Genomic DNA, 11398 nt, shown 5'->3' with positions numbered 1-11398 from the left:
GATAACGAAAATATTAGCCAGACATGGTGGCTCGCACCTGTAGTCCTAGCTACTCAGCAGGCTGAGGCAGGAGGACTGCTTGAGTCCAGGAGTTCAAGGTTGCAGCGAGCTATGATTGTGCCATTGCACTGTAGCCTGGGTGATGGTGTGACCTTGTCTTTAAAAAAAATCAATTAATTTAATTAATTAATCTTCCATAACTATCTTCCAGAAAGTAGGGCAAAAGACAATAATTTGAAAAATAGATGGAAAAGCTATGAAAACTTGTAGACCAACCCAAGGGTCCTAAGATAGAGAGAAGGGAAAAAACAGAGTCAAGGATGTTATCAAGAGATTGACTCAAGAAAATTTCCCAGCATATAAGTCTAAATTCTAAATTGAGCATCCACCACAGTGGATGAAAAGGAATTTAAATTATTGCGAAATTCTACAACAGTGGCAAAAAATAAAAGCCCTATATGCTTTTGTGATAAAAATGTCATACAAAGCTGAAGAATCAGAAAAGCATTGGATAACTCAACAGCAATACTGGAAACTAGAAGGCAATGGTCCAATGGCATCAAAAGTTTGAGGGAAAATTATTTCCAATGTAGAGTAACACATTCAGCTAGACAATAAAATGCAAAAGTAAATAAAAATATTTTCAGGTGTTCAGAACCTGAAATTTCCCTAACATGCTCACCTCTTAAGAATTGAACCTTGAACAAGCCAAGCAACACATATAAAAATGAACTTTAAAAAGCTACATATCTATGGACTGGGCACGGTGGCTCAAGCCTGTAATCCCAGCACTTTGGGAGGCTGAGGCGGGTGGATCACGAGGTCAAGAGATCAAGACAATCCTGGCCAAAATGGTGAAACCCCATCTGTACTAAAAATACAAAAATTAGCCAGGCGTGGTGGCCAGCACCTTTAGTCCCAGCTACTCAGGAGGCTGAGGCAGGAGAGTCACTTGAACCTGGGAGGCAGAGGTTGCAGTGAGCCAAGATTGCACCGCTGTACCCCAGCCTGGCAACAGAGTGAGACTCCGTCTCAACAAAACAAACAAACGAACAAAAAACTACATAGCAATGAAATCAGCCAGCCAGGAGATGAATTTTTTAAAATTGTGGGCCAGGCATGGTGGCTCACGTCTGTAACCCCAGCACTTTGGGAGGCTAAGGCAGGTGGATCATCTGAGGTCAGGAGTTCGAGACCAGCCTAACCAACATGGAGAAACCATGTCTTTACTAAAAATACAAACTTAGCCGGGCGTGATGGTACATACCTGTAATCCCAGCTAATCAGGAGGCTGAGACAGGAGAATCGCTTGAACCCGGGAGGCAGAGATTGCAGTGAACTGAAATTGTGCCATTGCACTCCAGCCTAGACAACAACAGCGAAACTCCGTCTCAATAAATAAATAAAATAAAATAAAATAAAATTGCCTAGAATAAATGGGATATGGCAAAAATATGTTAACAAGCATTTAATCTATTTAAATATGAGAATTACAATTACAGTGGGAATATAAATGTTTTTAAATTGACAGAGTAAAAGTAAGTAACAAAAAATTGGAGAAGGGAAATAGAAAAAAGTATAAGAGTGTTAATGTCCTTGTCTTTTACTGAAGGAAATTAGTCAATATGGTCTAAAACGGAAACACCTAGGTCACAGAATATCCCTCATGATCATTGCTTTTTAACTTTCGAATAATCTTTTATTAATTATGTAGTGGTGAAAATATGTAGTGATGAAAAATATGTAGTGGTGAAAAAAAGAACCACTTTTTTCTGGTGGGGATGTTAATATTGGGGGATACAATGCATGTGTGGGGTTAGGGAGTCCATAAGAAATGTCTGTACCTTCCTCTCAATTTTGTGTAGGAGTTCAAGACCAACCTGGTCAACATGGTGAAATCCCATCTCTACTAAAAATACAAAAAATTAGCCAGGTATGGTGGCATGGTCCTGTAGTCCCAGCTACTTGGGAGGCTGAGGCAGGAGAATGATTTGAACCCAGGAGGAGGAGGTTGCAGTAAGCCGAGATCACGCCACTGCACTCCAGCCTGGGCGACAGAGTAAGACTCTGTCTCAAAAAAAAAAAAAAAGTGTTTAAAAAAGGAACATCGTAGGAACACTAGAGGGCATTAGAAAATAAGAAAAAATTCAAATTTGAAAGAGAAACATCTGAGGTTTAGCAGTTTCTTCTATTTTACTTTAATTTTCTTACCTTCTATTAAATTCAAGTAAAATTGCATGTAATACCTTTTATTTTAAGTGGCTTATTAGATAATAAGCCAATAAGCATTTTATAAAATTCTTTCTATCTATCTTTCCTCTATGCATCTAAATATTTCAATTCACCGATCCCTCTGTCCATCAAGAAGTTCTAGATGTGATGCTCATCTAGTGTTACTAAACATTACTTCTAAATTACAGTGACATAATAAAATTCCTTTTTGTATTTATCTGTGTTGCTTAAATTTTTACAAGTATATTTCTTTTCCGTAACGTCAAAGCTCACAAAAGGTCACAAGAGTATGTTAAAACAATACAAGAGTGTTCTAAACACCGTCATACTGAACAGGCAAAAACTGGAAGCATTCCACTTGAGAACTGGAACAAGACAAGAATGCCCACTGTCATCACTCCTATTTCAAGTAGTACTAGAAGCTCTAGCCAGAGCAATAAGGCAAGAGAAAGATAAAAGGCATTCAAATAGGCAAGAGAAAGATAAAAGGCATTCAAATAGGAAAAGAAGTCGAACCATTTCTCTTTACGGAAAATGTGATCCTATAGCTAGAAAACCCTGAAGATTCTGCCAAAAGGCTCCTGGAACTGATAAACAACTTCAGTAAAGCTTCAGGATACAAAATCAATGTACAAAATAAATAGCATTTGTATATACCAGTCACGTTCAAGCTGAGAGCCAGATGAAGAATGCAATCCCATTTAAAATAGCCACACACACAAAATGAAATACCTAGGGACACATCTAACCAAGGAGGTGAAAGATCTCTACAAGGAGAACTAGAAAACACTGCTGAAAGATGTAAAACGTGACATAAACAAATGGAAAAACACTTCATTTCTAATGAATTGGAAGAATCAGTATCATTAAAATAGCTGTAGTGCCCAAAGCAATCTACAAATTCAACACTATTCCTATCAAACTACCAACATCTTTTTGCAGAACAGGAAAAACTATTCTAAAATTCACAAGGAACCAAAACAGGCCCCAAATAACCATAGCAATCCTAAGCAGAAAGAACAAAACTGGAGGCATCACATTGCCCATCTTCAGACTACACTATAAGGATTAGGTAAAGAAAACAGCATGGTACTGGTACAAAAACAGACACATAGACCAATTGAATAGCATAGGAAACCTAGAAATAAAGCCACAACCATCAGATCTTCAATAAAGCTGACCAAAATAAGCAATAGGGAAAAGACTTCCTATTTAGTAAATGGTGCTGGGATAGCGGGCTAGCTACATGCAGAATGAAACTGGACCCCTACCTTTTACCATATACAAAAATTAACTCAAGATAGATTAAGATTTAAATGTAAGACCTCAAACTGTAAGAATCCTAGAAAAAAGCATAGGAAACACCATTCTAGACATCAGCCTTGGGAAAGAATTTATGATGACTAAGTCTTCAAAAGCAATTGCAACAAAACCAAAAATTGACAAGTGGAACCTAATTAAACTAAAGAGCTTCTGCACAGCAAAAGAAACTATCAACAGAGTAAACAGACAACCTACAGAATGGGACAAAATATTCACAAACTATGCAGCCAACAATGGTGTAATATCCAGAATCTATAAGGAATGTAAATAACTGAACAAACAAAAACCAAATAATCCCATTTAAAAATGTGCAAAAGACATGAACAAACGCTTCTCAAAAGAAGACACACAAGTGGCCAACAAACATGAAAAAATGCTCCACATCACTAATCATCAGAGAAATTCAAATCAAAACCCCAATGAGATACCATCTCATGCCAGTCAGTATGGCTATCATTAAAAAGTCAAGGTCAACTGCAGTGGCTCATGCCCGTAGTCCCAGCACTTTGGGAGGCCAAGGTGGGCAGATCATGAGGTCAAGAGATCGAGACAATCCTGGCCAAAATGGTGAAACCCCATCTGTACTAAAAATACAAAAATTAGCCGGGCATGGTGGCAAGCACCTGTAATCCCAGCTACTCAGGAGGCTGAGGCAGGAGAATCACTTGAACCTGGGAGGCGGAGGTTGCAGTGAGCCGAGATCACGCCACTGCACTCTAGCCTGGTGACATAGAGACTCCGTCTCAAGAGAAAAAAAAAAGTCAAAAAACAGCCTGGCGCAGTGGCTCACGCCTGTAATCCTAGCACTTCAGGAGGCCAAAGTGGGTGGATTGCCCAAGCTCAGGAGTTTGAGACCAGCCTGGGCAACATGGCAAAACCCTGTCTCTACTAAAAATACAAAAAATTAGCCAGGCATAGTGGCACATGCCTGGAGTCCCAGCTACTCGGGAGGCTGAGGCACAAGGACTACTTGAACCTGGGAGGTTACAGTGAGCTGAGATTGTGCCACTGCACTCCAGCCTAGGCGACAGAGCGAGACTCTGTCTCCACACACACACACACCAAAAAAAAAAAAAAAAAGTCAAAAAACAACAGATGCTTGACAAGACTGCAGAGAAAAGGGAACACATATATATTGCTGGTGGGAATGTAAATTAGTTCAGCCAGTGTAGAAAGCAGTTTGGAGATTTCTCAAAGAACTCGGAACTACCAATCAGCCGAGAAATCCCATTAGGGTATACATCCAAAAGAAGACAAATCTGTCTACCAAACAGACACATGCACTTGCATGTTCTTTGCAGGACTATTAACAGTAGCAAAGACACAGAATCAATCTAGGTGCCCATCAAAAGTGAATTGGATAAAGAAAATGTGATACATATATACCATGGAATACCATGCAGCCATAAAAAAGAATGAAATCATAGCCTTTGCAGCAACATGGGTGCAGCTGGAGGCCATTATTCTAAGGGAATTAATGCAGAAACAGAAAACCAAATACCACGTTTTCATTTATAAGTGGGAGCTAAAGACTGAGTACTTACGGATATAAAAATGGCACAATAGAAACTGAGGACTTCTTGGGGCGAGGGTGGGCAAGGGGCAAGAGTTGGATAACTGTTGGGTTCTATGCTCAGTACCTGGGTGATGGACTCATTTGCACCCCAAACCTCAGCATCATGCAATATACCCAGGTAACCTGCACATGTAGCTCTTGAATCTAAAAAAAAGTTAAAAGAAAAAAAAGGAATGTTCTAAAAATCATGTGAATTTGGAAAAAAATAAATATAGGTTTAGCCATGTTCATATATTACTTTGATTTAACAAAAAATAATGATGAATTCAAATATATGTGTATAACTATAGGTAAGAAACAGTAAGTAAGCCAAAATATTAACTGTGGTTGTCTCTGGGAAATGACATTTTGATTTTTTCTTTTCTTTTTTTTTTTTTTGAGACGGAGTCTTGCTCTGTCACCCAGGCTGGAGTGCAGTGTCGCGGTTTCGCTCACTGCAAGCTCCGCCTCCTGGATTCACGCTATTCTCCCACCTCAGCCTCCCGAGTAGCTGGGACTACAGGCACCCACCACTACGCCCCGCTAATTTTTTATATTTTTAGTAGAGACGAGGTTTCACCTGTGTAGCCAGGATGGTCTCAATCTCCTAACCTAGTGATCCACCCTCCTCGGCCTCCCAAAGTGCTGGAATTACAGGCGTGAGCCACCGCGCCCAGCTGAGATTTTGATTTTTTCTATATCTTTTTGTGACTTTGTAAATTTCCACAGTGGGCACATATCATTTAAATAATCATAAAAACAATATTCATTATATAAAAAAAATCAATGGATTAGTTAAGTACAGATAGAGAGTTATGTACTAGGTTAACAACTTTGTCTGCTAGACTTTACAACTGGTTGTTTAACAATGGAACACAGTAATCAAAGAATGCCCGGAAAGCTTAGGGTGGGAATGCTTTTAGACACTATTGAATACACCCACAATTTTGCACCTGCAGTTTTACAAGATCAAGTTAGAAAACCTATCATGTTAATAAAAATAAAAATATTGGAGGGAGCGCCCTTCCAGGAGAGGGAGTGGTTGCCATAGTGAGAGGCTGGTGCTAGGGCTCTTTCCCTGCAGTCCTGAGGAGGAAGTGTGCGTCCCTGGTGCTTCCTTCTTCTGTTCGGGCGGAAAGCTTGAGATGTGGTAATGCCAGCTACAGTTCTTAGAGCCATACATGGCCAGATCTCACTGTATATTATCAAAAGCACATCAGTGCCGAAGAATTGGTCATCTCATGTTAAAACCACTTAAGGAGGCCGGGCGCGGTGGCTCAAGCCTTTAATCCCAGCACTTTGGGAGGCCGAGACGGGCGGATCACGAGGTCAGGAGATCGAGACCATCCTGGCTAACACGGTGAAACCCCGTCTCTACTAAAAATACAAAAACTAGCCGGGCGAGGTGGCGGGCGCCTGTAGTCCCAGCTACTCGGGAGGCTGAGGCAGGAGAATGGCGTAAACCCGGGAGGCGGAGCTTGCAGTGAGCTGAGATCCGGCCACTGCACTCCAGCCCGGGCGACAGAGCGAGGCTCCGCCTCAAAAAAAAAAACAAAAAAAAAAACCACTTAAGGAAATTTGAAAATACAACATGCAGCACACTGACAATACGTCAAAACTTGGATTTGTTCCTTCCTGATAAAATAGCTGGTGGTTTGAATACATCTCAGATCCTGGAAATGAACCAAAAAAAAAAAAAAAAAAAAAATCAAATACTAGCATGCTCTCTCCATTAAATGCTGCTCATTGCCAAGATGAAAAGGCACACCTTCCAACCATGAAGTCCTTTGGTACTCACAGGAGCGACCCACAAACCAAATCTATTGGGTTCTAAATTGTTTATTAAAATGTGAAAGAGGCATTTCTCATCTATATCAATGGAAACATTTGTTCCAAAACAAGACTTTCCACAGATCAAGAGACCACTAAAAGCATCCAGGACCAGGCAGCCATCCAGGACCAACCTTCCAGTTCTGTCTGTGAACGAGGTGGAGTGGGGGTGGCCATGGCTCTTGTGTTTGGTGAGCATTGCCCACACTAAACCAGCGTGAGTTGCATGCCAGCCTTACCACCAACATAAGAGAAATGGCAGTCAACTCAGACTTCTTCATCAAGATCTTTGAAGCCTAAAAAATATTCAAAGGGATTCAAAAGCTTAATTTTTAAGAATTAATGATACATATAAAAACAAAATACAGGCAATAAAACATGAAAATATAGTTTGTAAAAGATTTAGTTATTGGTCTAAGGAAACTGAAAAAGAGGACTAGTACTAAGTCCAGTCTAAGAATGGAACTGTAAAAAAAAAAAAAAAACCACTAGAAAAAAAAAGACTAGAAATTTTTCATCAAATTAAAAAATATTGTAACTCTTCAGACAGATAAGCCTTTATTAGCCTGTGGCAACTGTGCATGGATCGGTGAAATGACACTCTAGGGTAGACTCCAAAAGCAGCAGGGGAAGAGGGCCTTGCTTTTTTATCCTCTTAAGGTTTAAGGGGGTATTTTTATTTATCCTTAAGGGGTATATGGGAATTTTTCTGCTACAATTTGCATTTCTCCTTTAATAACAATTTAAGGGTCAAAATCAAGCCCTTGGTAACCTTTGTATCTTGCATAATACCTAGAACGGTGCCTCGTACTTAAATGTTGATTAAATTGGAAAGGATCGAAAAGAGGCAAGAGGATCTTTAATGTCGATAGTCATCAACATTAAAGATGTTTTAAACTTGATGGAGACTTCTGAATCTATCAGAAAACAGGTTAGAATGTCTGTCTTTAAGTCTTGATTCTGAAAAGTAACCCGAGCCTGTTTAATTTTGGCTGTGTTTTTATTACAGTGTGGCTGACACCCCTTAGAAAGGTATACATACCTTTACTCATCCTTAGATCCTGAAGCTAGGAATTAGTGAATACGTTTTTGTGTTGGATTCTGGAATGGTTTCAATTCTTGTGTGGTTTCTCTGAACCCAGGATGTGAAGGATGGAAGCATTGTGCAGGTACTACTCCCCCTTTCCTTTTGCTGGAGCTTTGGGGTAACCTGGGAAATTCAGTATTTAAGTGTCCGAGATGACATTAAGCATAAAAACCTGAATTCATGGCAGATCCAAAAAAGAAAAAGCTCAAATCATTTTGTTCTTTTGTTACATATAGCAGCACAGTGCACCAGGTTTCTTAGGAGGGAGCTGATACGGCCAGAGATGTCCCTAGGCTCTGTTCCTTTGGGCCACCCTTAGACTTGGAAGCAATTTTCCTAAATACCATTTCTTATTTTTCTTTAGGATTTTTTTTCTACTTCCTTCCAGGAAAGGATTTGAAGTAATTTTCAACATTCAATATAGTTTCAAATGAGATAATAAATATTTTCACATATTAGTCAAAGCAAATAGTTGACACGAACAGATAAATAACTGTTATAAATTACCTGAAATGAATAATCTAGTTGAACGTTTTGCTTTGAGAAGCCCAGTATTTAAAAGAGGAAATCCTCCTGGGATTTATTGTTTGCTGTTTATTGTTGTGGGGGAGAACAGAATAAAAACATAAAAATATCTTAAGAGAAATAACTTTTTCCAGGACTGAAATTAAGGAGTCAGTTATTTCATGAGTCCTGTTATAGAAGACATTATATAACACGATAGAAAATGACTTTAGCTGGAGTTTGGCAAAAAGAAGCCTATGCTGTCTTTCTGAAAGCACAGGAAAATAATAGAAAATCATATGTTTCTGGCTGGGTAGCGGCTCACACCTGTAATCCCAACAGTTTGGGAGGCCGAGGCAGGCGGATTACTTGAGGTCAGAAGTTCGAGACCAGCCTGACCAACATGGTGAAACCCCATCTCTACAAAAATACAAAAATTAGCCAGGCATGGTGGTGGTGTGTGCCTGTAATCCCAGCTGTTCAGGAGGCTGAGGCAGGAGAATCTCTTGAACCGAGGAGGCGGAGGTTGCAGTGAGCCGAGATCATGCCACTGCACTCCAGCCTGGGTGACAGAGCGAGACTCTGTCTCAAAAAAAAAAAGAAGAAGAAGAGGAAGAGGAAGAGGAGGAATAGGAAGAGGAAAAGAGGAAGAGGAAGAGGAGGAGGAAGAAGAGGAAGAGGAAGAAGGAGAAGGAGAAGGAGAAGGAGAAGAAGAAGAAGAAGAAGAAGAAGAAGAAGAAGAAGAAAGAAGAAAGAAGAAAGAAGAAAGAAGAAGAAGAAGAAGAAGAAGAAGAAGAAAGAAGAAAGAAGAAGAAGAAAGAAGAAAGAAGAAAGAAGAAGAAGAAAGAAGAAAGAAGAAAGAAGAAGAAGAAAGAAGAAAGAAGAAGAAGAAAGAAGAAAGAAGAAAGAGAAGAAGAAGAAGAAGAAGAAAGAAGAAGAAGAAGAAAGAGAAGAAAAGAAGAAAGAAGAAGAAAGAAAAAGAAGAAAGAAGAAGAAAAGAAGAAGAAGAAAGAAGAAAGAAGAAAGAAGAAGAAAGAAGAAAGAAGAAAGAAGAAGAAGAAAGAAGAAAGAAGAAAGAAGAAGAAGAAAGAAGAAAGAAGAAAGAAGAAGAAAGAAGAAAGAAGAAAGAAGAAGAAGAAAGAAGAAAGAAGAAAGAAGAAGAAGAAAGAAGAAAGAAGAAGAAGAAAGAAGAAAGAAGAAAGAAGAAGAAAGAAGAAAGAAGAAGAAGAAGAAAGAAGAAAGAAGAAGAAGAAAGAAGAAGAGAAGAAGAAGAAGAAGAAGAAAGAAGAAGAAGAAAGAGAAAGAGAAAGAAGAAGAAGAAAGAGAAAGAAGAAAGAAGAAGAAGAAAGAAGAAGAAGAAAGAAGAAGAAGAAAGAAGAAGAGAAGAAAGAAGAAAGAAGAAAAGAAGAAAGAAGAAAAGAAGAAGAAAAGAAGAAAGAAGAAAGAAGAAGAAGAAGAAGGAAGAAAGAAGAGAAAGAAGAAAGAAGAAGAAAGAGAAAGAAGAAAGAAGAAAGAAGAAAGAAGAAAAAGAAGAAGAAAGAAGAAAGAAGAAGAAGAAGAAGAAAGAGAAAGAGAAAGAAGAGAAGAAAGAAGAAAAGAAGAGAAGAAGAAAGAGAAAGAAGAAAAGAAGAAGAAGAAGAAGAAAGAAGAAGAAAGAAGAAGAAGGAAGAAAGAAGAAAGAAGAAAGAAGAAGAAGAAAGAAGAAAGAAGAAAGAAGAAGAAGAAAGAAGAAAGAAGAAAGAAGAGAAGAAGAAGAAAGAAGAAAGAAGAGAAGAAAGAAGAAGAAGAAGAAAAGAAGAAGAAAAGAAGAAAGAAGAAAAGAAGAAGAAGAAAGAGAAGAAGAAGAAGAAAGAAGAAAGAAGAAGAAGAAAGAAGAAAGAAGAAAGAAGAGAGAAGAAGAAAGAGAAGAAGAAGAAAAGAAGAAAGAGAAAGAAGAAGAAGAAAAGAAAGAGAAAGAAAGAAGAAAAGAAGAAGAAGAAGAAGAAAGAAGAAGAAGGAGAGGAGAAGGAGAAGGAGAAGGAGAAGGAGAAGGAGAAGGAGAAGGAGAAGAAGAAGAAGAAGAAGAAGAAGAGACATTTTGGAACATCATTTCTTGAAGATTTTACTTTTCATAGAGAAAGCAGTCTTGGCATGGCTAGGTGATATATCCCCAGGACCAAGACTGACTTTCATCTGCCCCAAACTGAGGGCCACCCCGTTTTCATACAGCCACTATAGTGCTGGTAAACCCTTTATACAACTCTTGACTGAGACAAGGAAAAGACTCTCCTTTGTGTCAGAAAGCATGTGGGCTTTGTTTTGTTCCCATGTTTGCACCAAGTTCATCTTTTTAGCTCTGCAGAACACCATGCATCTGGAGTTGGCTGAATGAGGTTTCAGTGACCCTCTCTGTCAAAATTAAATCTTTATCTGGTCTCATTTTCAGAGATCATAAACTGAGATATTCAAGCCACATCCCATTGGCTTACAATTCCTAAAAGCATTAGTGCGTGCAGTGGCTCATGCCTATAATTTCAGTGCTTTGGGAGGCTAATGCAGGAGGACCGCTTGAGGCCAGGAGTTGAAGACCAGCCTGGCAACATAGCAAGACTCCCATTTCTAAAAGACTTTAAAAAAAAATTAGCCGAGTGTGGTGGTGCGCACCTGTAGTCCTAGCTACTCAGGAGGCTGAGGTGGGAGGATCGCTTGAGCCTAGGGGTTCCAGGCTGCAGTGAGCCATGACTGTACCTAACTCCATCCAGCCTGGGCAACAGAATGAGACCCTCTCACTAAACAAACAAATGAAAAAACTATAATAGCAGCACTTCTAGTTAATGTCTAGTCTTTGAAGAGAACAGCAGAGGATGGGAACGGCAGGTCTGAGTAGC

The 11398-nt window shown here is 39.2% G+C and overlaps 1 pseudogene; it reads left to right on the top strand.

Annotated features, from left to right (window-relative positions):
* Positions 1 to 6184: 6184 nt before the first annotated feature.
* Positions 6185 to 7161, top strand: LOC117099225 (annotated as a pseudogene).
* The last annotated feature ends 4237 nt before the right edge of the window (positions 7162 to 11398 follow it).

Source organism: Trachypithecus francoisi, unplaced genomic scaffold (assembly GCF_009764315.1).
Source record: "Trachypithecus francoisi isolate TF-2019V2 unplaced genomic scaffold, Tfra_2.0 Lachesis_group16, whole genome shotgun sequence".
In the NCBI taxonomy this organism is placed as follows: Eukaryota; Metazoa; Chordata; class Mammalia; order Primates; family Cercopithecidae; genus Trachypithecus; species Trachypithecus francoisi.
This window is presented reverse-complemented; position numbering and strand designations above follow the sequence as displayed.